At 44.4% G+C, this 7,449-nt stretch overlaps 1 non-coding gene across 1 annotated transcript; it reads right to left on the minus strand.

Moving 5' to 3' along the window:
* Window positions 1-6,674: 6,674 nt before the first annotated feature.
* Window positions 6,675-6,746, minus strand: TRNAC-GCA (transfer RNA cysteine (anticodon GCA)). Its single transcript has one exon. It is a non-coding gene; the product is annotated as a tRNA-Cys (tRNA).
* Between the last annotated feature and the right edge of the window lie 703 nt (window positions 6,747-7,449).

The raw sequence follows: 7,449 nt of genomic DNA on the forward strand, positions 1-7,449 counted from the left end.
GGTTGGGCAGATCCCCTGAAGGAGGTCATGGCAACCCACTCCAGTATTCTTGCCTGGAGAATCCCCAAGGACAGAGGAGCCTAGTGGGCTATAGTCCATGCGGTAGCAAAGAGTTGGACACGACTGAGTGACTAAGCACATCCACATCTTCAAGACTGAGCTGCTTCAGGTTGTAAACCCAGGGGTGCTTTTACCTGGTGGGGTGGGGACAGCCAACCCACAGAGGGCCAGCCCTCAGGGTGTGGAAATCAGATCTGAAAACAGATTCACCAGGCAGCTATCAGCTCCATGAGCCCTTGTGCTGTGCTTATTTGCTTGGTCTTGTTCAACTCTTTGCAGCCCCATGGACTGTAGCCCACCAGGCTCCTCTGTCCATGGGGATTCTCCAGGCAAGAATACTGGAGTGGGTTGCCATGCTCTCCTCTGGGCCATGAGCCCTTGGAACCATGTAAAATATTGCTTCTGATGGCAATGAAAAGCCTAAAAAACCCACCAGAATTGGGCTACATCTTTCATTTGTTCCATCCCAGTGAAGACCAGGGTTTCTCAGCCTCAGGACTATTGATGTCTGGGCTGATAAGTCCTTGCTGTAGGAGCTGTCCTGTGCTCTGTATCATGTTGAAATCCCTGGCCTCCACCCACCAGATGCCAATAGCTCCCCACTCCAGTTGTGACCCCAAAAGTCTCTAGACATTGTCAAATATCCCCCTGACCAGCTGGAAAGCCCAAAGTCTAGACTAATATCTTTTGTGGGGTGCCCCGTGGTCCATATTTGTGCTTTCACTCCATACAGTGAGTTCACGCTCCTTTGCCTATAGTATTCAAGTACATCTCTTTTTCAAAAATCTTAATTTTAAAAAATGACAGTAAGTGGGCGCTGAGAAAGTGTCAAGTTTTGATATAATACCTTGATAACTAACGTTTAGTGATAACTACTCTGCAACAGTTGTGTTGTGAGGGGCTGGTGTGAAAAGTTAGTGAGGTGGGGAAAAGCCACGTTCAGGTCTCTGTATGGTCTTTCCCAGGGCTTCCTGGGTGGCACAGCGGTGAAGAATCTGCTGGCCAATGCAGGAGACATGGGTTCCATCCCTGAGTCAGGAAGATCCTGTAGAGAAGGAAATGGCAACTCATACCAGTATTCTTGCCTGGGAGATCCCATGGACAGAGGAGCTTGGCGGGCTGCAGTCCTTGGGATCACAAAGAATTAGACACGACTGAACAACTGAACACTATTAATACTACACTTTTTCCCACAATGGCAACCCACTCCAGTATTCTTGCCTGGAAAATCCCATGGACGGAGGAGCCTGGCAGGTTACGGTCTATGGGGTCCGCAAAGAGTCGGACACAACTGAGCAACTTCACTTTTTCCCACACAGTAGTTTAACAGGGAGAAGAATCTCCAAGCCATCCATCCTGGTGGAGGAGACCCCATGGCTGTGACACCTCTGCCTGCCTCCTTCACTAACCCAGCCCCTGTGACAGTGGGGTGGCTTCTCTGGTTGGGAAGGGTACTGGACATGCTCAACTCTGCCTGGGTTTGGAGGGTTGAGGAGCCAGCACTCTGCTGGGAGCAAGAGACACCCACTCCACCTCTCCAATAGCTTCACTCCTACCCCTTCCAGCACTCATGGCTGCAGACCCCTCTGTCTGGGCTTTGTGAGTCTCTCTCTGGCTGATCCACAAACAACCTGGCCTCTTCCCACGGTACAGCATCCACTGAGCATGTGTTCGCCTGAGCTCCGAGGCAGCCCGGGGCTGCTGCTTGGCGCTTGTCCTTCATGGAACATTTGATTGCCAGGCATCTCCAAGGTCAGGAGCTAAAGTTGGCAGAGGAACTACTGTTTCAGTGGTTTCTCCCTTCTCTGAATTACTTTTCTTTTAAAAATAAGTTTTTAAACATAAGCCCTCAATTCTATGCCAAGCCACAGAGTTCAATTTAGCATTTTGGGGTAGCTATTTTAATTTATTTTTACCTTGTACACCCGAGCACGCTATCAGGAGCAGAGCATCGAGAACTGGGCATTATTCTCTTGTGACAGATGTGACTGAAAGGACATGAAATAATTCTTTTAATCTTCCTTTTATAGACTCAAGACTGTTTTCCTTTGCAATAATCTTATTTGTTTCAAGGTGACGCCATCTCTCAGCACATATTTTAAAACACCTCTTGGAGTTTCCAGAAGGCTGATTACAAGCTTACACAAGGAAAACAGGGTCATTATTTTATTATCTCATTTTTTTAATAGATGAAACTTTCATATCTTTTTTCATTACCTTTAAAAAAATTTTTTTATTGGAGTATAGCTGCTTTACTATGTTGAGTTAGTTTCTGCTCTACAGCACACACATACATGTATCCTCGCTTTTTTGAATTTCCTTCCCATTTAGGTCACCTCAAATCACTGAGTTCCATGGGCTGTGCAGTCGGTTCTCATTAGTTATCTATCTGATACATAGTCATATATACATGTCAGTTCCAATCTCCCAATTCATCCTACTCTCCCTTTCTCTCCTTGGTATCATACATTTCTTCTTTACATCTGTGTCTCTACTTCTGCTTTGCAAATAGATTATCTTTTCCCCACATCAAGTATCATTTCAAATTTTCTTTTGAAAGTTTTGAGATTCATTCTTGTGGTTAATGAAAAGCAAGGTCATTTCTAAAAGTAATTTTCCACACATACATTCTGAGGAAACCTTAATTGCATATGTAGGTTTAGGAATTTTGGTGTAAAAATACAAGTCCCATGGCCTTGGAGATGAACTTCATAAACGTCATAGACTCTCTTCCAATTGTTGTGCCAGAAGCGATTTCATTTGTCACGAGTTTCTAGCTCTGACTGCTTTACTTAAAGAAGAATTAGGAAAGCAAGCCACAGAGCAGGTCACTTGGAAGTTAAGGAGATTAATCTTAAATAAGTTGAGAAGAAGCCCAGGAAACTTAAATCAATGCTATGGGACACTTTTGATGTTTAGTATGTTGCTCTGTATTCATCAGGAGTGGGATAGGAGGGTGGAAGTTGGTGATCGGTAAATTAGGGACCACAGGCCCTGTGTACAGTGGGTTGTGCACTGCACAATGTCATGCTGGGTGTATGGGCAACGTAGAACTGTATGGACAACAGCTATAGCACCACCCGGGGTTGTCTGGGTGACAACCTCCAAATGAACTGAGAGAGATGTGTGATGACAATGGAATTTCTAAAAGTAGCAAGGCCTGGCTAGAAAGCTTTCTTCATCAAAAAAGTCAGAAAAATTCTTAGAGTTTGACAGTTTAAATGAAAGTTTAACAGAGGACCTGGCTATGTGATCACTGTAGTTGAGGGGTTCAGGGCCTGGGCTTGGGGATCCCACAGACTTGAATTTGATTTCTGACTCTGTCACTTGGTAACTGTGTGACCTTAGGTGAGTTATATACATTTTCATCAGTTAAAAAAAAAGAAAAAAGGAAGAGCAAAGGGTATTACTCAGTAGGGTTGCTGTGAAGATCAAAAAAGATAATGTCTGCAGAGCACTTGAAAGTGTGCCTGGCACAATACAACTGTTTAATAAATGCAACCTGGTTTTATTGTTAGAAGTTGGAGAATCCACTAACTTCCTGTTACAGGGCCCCTGGACAAAGAGTCCACAATCCTACCAGCTTGAGCTGTCCCCAGGCTGCTGGTTGTCCCACCTGAGATTCCATTTTTCACAAGGCACTTTCAAGAGTGCATTAAAAATTATCTCCATGGTGGCAATAGAACCATAAAATTATACAGCTGGTGGTAACACAGATGCAAACTCAGAATAGAACCAGATGTCCAACCTTCCCAGTGCTCAACCAATGGCAGAGGGGGGACACGAAACTCATCTGGGTCCTGCCTGGAATCTGAAGGCTTCCTGTGTGATTCGGATGATGGCCTTTGCTTTCTGATTATTCAAACATCATCAGGAGCCCCATAGAGAACTAAAAAGAAGAGGTCACTAGGGTTGGGGAATAGGGACTGGAGGGAAGAGACATAATAGTTTCTTATCAACATGCCTTGCCTGGGCAGCCAGGAGATTTGTTTGAGCTGTGAAATAATATTTATTCTGCGTGCCACTGACCAAACTCAGCCTTTGATCTATTTCTCTACTGGAGATTTTTTTTTTCAAATGTTAACTCATTCTGCTTAGAGGGTAACAAACATGTAATGAACTCAGTGATGAATTCAGAAAGGATTCAGAACATTAACTATGCCCACAAGACTCTGAATCCCTCCATGCTGGTACCAGGGTCTCCTCTGTGTATTCACCTGTCCATCATTTGGACAGAAAGGTAGCATCTCACTGGGTCCCAGTGAGACTCCTTCCAAGCCAGGATGGTTTTGTATCAAATACCCAACTGAGGGCAGTCTGGCTAAATCTAAATCGTGATTGCATTATTAAACATTTTTAATGATATGTCATATTTAACCCAAATGTATCAAAAATATTATGTTTTCATATAATCAGTATGAACATTATTATCAATAATATATTAATGATATGTTGCTCCTGATAATATATTCAAGATACTATTTACATTTGTTGTTGCTGTCCAGTTACTCAGTCATGTCCGACTCTTTGCGACCTCATGGACTGCAGCACGCCAGGCTTCCCTGTCCTCCACTATCTCCTGGAGTTTGCTCAAGTTCATGCCCATTGAATCAGTGATGCTATCTAACCATCTAATCTGGTATTTTCATTTGAAAGTGAAAGTGAAGTTGCTCAGTCATGTCTGACTCTGCGACCCCATGGACTATAGACCACCATGCCCCTCCATCCATGGGATTTTCCAGGCAAGAGTACTGGAGTGGGTTGCCATTTATCCTTGAAGTCCAGTGTGCATTTTATGGGCTTCCCTGGTAGTTCAGACAGTAAAAAATCTGCCTGCAATGCAGGGGACTTGGATTCTACTTCTGGGTCAGGAAGATCCCCTGGAGAAGGGAATGGCTATCCACTCCAGTGTTCTTGCCTGGAAAATCTCATGGACAGAGGAGCCTGGTGGGCTACAGTCCATGGGGTCGTGAAGAGTTGGACAGCACTTAGCGACTAACACTTATCTATAGCACATTTCAAGAGACCAGTGTCCACTGTTTTGGACTGTTAAGTTATAGATGGATAAACAGAGGCTTAGGGATTAATGTTACTTCTTGCCTAAGATTCCACAGCCAACGCTTTGCAGAAGAAGAAATTCAGGCAGATCGTCAGTTTGACATGTAGGCATACATAGATCATGACTGAACTTTATTTTTAAACTCCTTCTGAAACAGGCTTTATCTCAAGAAGGTATTTTTGTGTTTCAGTTTCCTAAATGTGTTTCTAGATAAGTTGGACATGGGAAAGTGATGAAGATAGGACCTGGAGTAACTGAGATTTCTCAGCCGGGAAGCCTGGCGCTGGCGGCTGGTATGTCCTGGTCCACTTATCTCAAGAGCATACAGGTTTGAGAAGAGTGTAAGGAATTCCCTTTGGAAGTGCAACAGACAGAATCTGCTTAAAAGATAAGGACTTGCAGAAACACAGAGGCACGTGCCTTGGAGTCACTGGGCAGCTGCCCAAGAAGTTGTCAAGGTCAAGGAAAGGAGCCAGACTTCCTGGACTTACGTAGGTTCAGCTCTGATGCTGCTCTGGGCCCTTCTCAGAGTATCATCTGCTTTTCCATGACCCTCCCTCACACTGGCCAGGATGCATGGTGAGAATAGTTATCCATGCTGGAAACAGAAGCAGTGGACCCAGAACTCCATGTCTTGTTTTACTCATATGGGCTCGGCATGACCATGAAAAGCTACTGTCATGCTATGAACTTAAGCTTTTTCTCACTCACAAAATGGGACTAGTTATACAGACCTCAGAGGGTGGTTGGGAGGATTAACAAAAAGACTCTGAATCACTTGGTATTGTACCTGGTGAAAGAATAAATGTCAACAACAATAAGGGCAGGGACCGGGAAGAGACTCACACACAACGCACATACTCATGCACACAAACACACACAAACATATACACACTCACAGAAACACACACAAACTCACATACATACACACAGAACTCCCCCACGAACTCACACTCACAAACACACACACAAAGATACACACACAACCACCCTACAAACACACACACACAGAGAAATATAAACACACACAAACTGACACACCTGTCAACCCAGGTTGTCATTGTATTTGGGGGTGTTGATGTAACATAGTATCAGTTACTTGCAGGCTGATTAAGGTACCTGGGAGCTGGTTTACACACAAAGGGAGTGAAAAAGCAGAGGTCTTTCTATCAAAAGCAGATAAGCTAACAGAATAGCCTTGCTTGCGGTTTGCATTCAGGCCAGAGCTTTGCTGACTCCTGGCCCAGCTATGCGTTCCCCTCCTGTTGCATGGCGAAGTCAGTCACTTGAAGGTGCATAAAAAAAGCAAAATAAAATTCTAAAGGAAATACCACAGTAGTTACAGCATGTGTCCCAAGATCTCTGAAACTTCGTCTGAAGCTGTCCTGGTTATTCATGTGGTTTATTGGCCACATAGACCCATGTGCTGTGGGTTGCTCAGTCCTGTCCGACTCTTTTTCGACCCCATGGGCTGTAGCCTGCCAGGCTCCTCTGTCCATGGAATTTTCCAGGCAAGAATACTGGATTGGGTTGCCATGCCCTCCTCCAGGAGATCTTCCCTAGCCAGGGATCGAACCCAGGTCTCCTGCATTGCAGGCAAATTCTTTACCAACTGAGCCACCAGGGAAGCCCTTCTAGACCCTGTATGGAGACAAATCAGCTGCACTGCTAAGTGGGTGAGTCTTCCTTCTTGGCCAGAATCTGGAGAAGAACACATGTACTGGCGTCAGACAGACCTGCTTTCAAACCTTCACTCTATGGTTTCGTGTATGCTTCTCCAGGCAGATGAGTTATGCCTCTCAGATGTGGGTCCCTACTCAGCAGAGTGACTGAGATGCTTACAGTTTAGGTGATGGTCTAAGGCTCAGGTTCTGGGCTTAGACTTGCCTGGCAGTTCTGCTCCATGACTTAGAGTTGTGTGACCTCTGAGTGTCAGTTTTCTCTCCTGTTCAAGTCTTTTTCTTTTTGACTTACTTCACTTAGTATGGTAAATTCTACGTCCATCCATGTTGCTGTGCATGGCATTATCTTGTTCTCTTTTATGGCTGAGTAGTAAACCATTGTCTGCAGGTACCATATCTTCTTTAGGATGGATAAGCAACAAGGTCCTACTGTATAGCACAGTGAACTTTATTCAATACACTGGGATAAGCCATAATGGCTAAGAATATTTTTAAAATGTCTTACGTGTATAACTGAGTCACTTTACTGTACAGCAGAGATAGGCACAACATTGTAAATCAGCTATATTTCAATCAAAAAGAAAAAATAAAGGAGCATAGTCATCCTAATGGGCTAAGATTGAGGCTGGCCTCGGTGGACTGCATATG

This window comes from Muntiacus reevesi, chromosome 2 (genome assembly GCF_963930625.1).
Source record: "Muntiacus reevesi chromosome 2, mMunRee1.1, whole genome shotgun sequence".
NCBI lineage: Eukaryota > Metazoa > Chordata > Mammalia > Artiodactyla > Cervidae > Muntiacus > Muntiacus reevesi.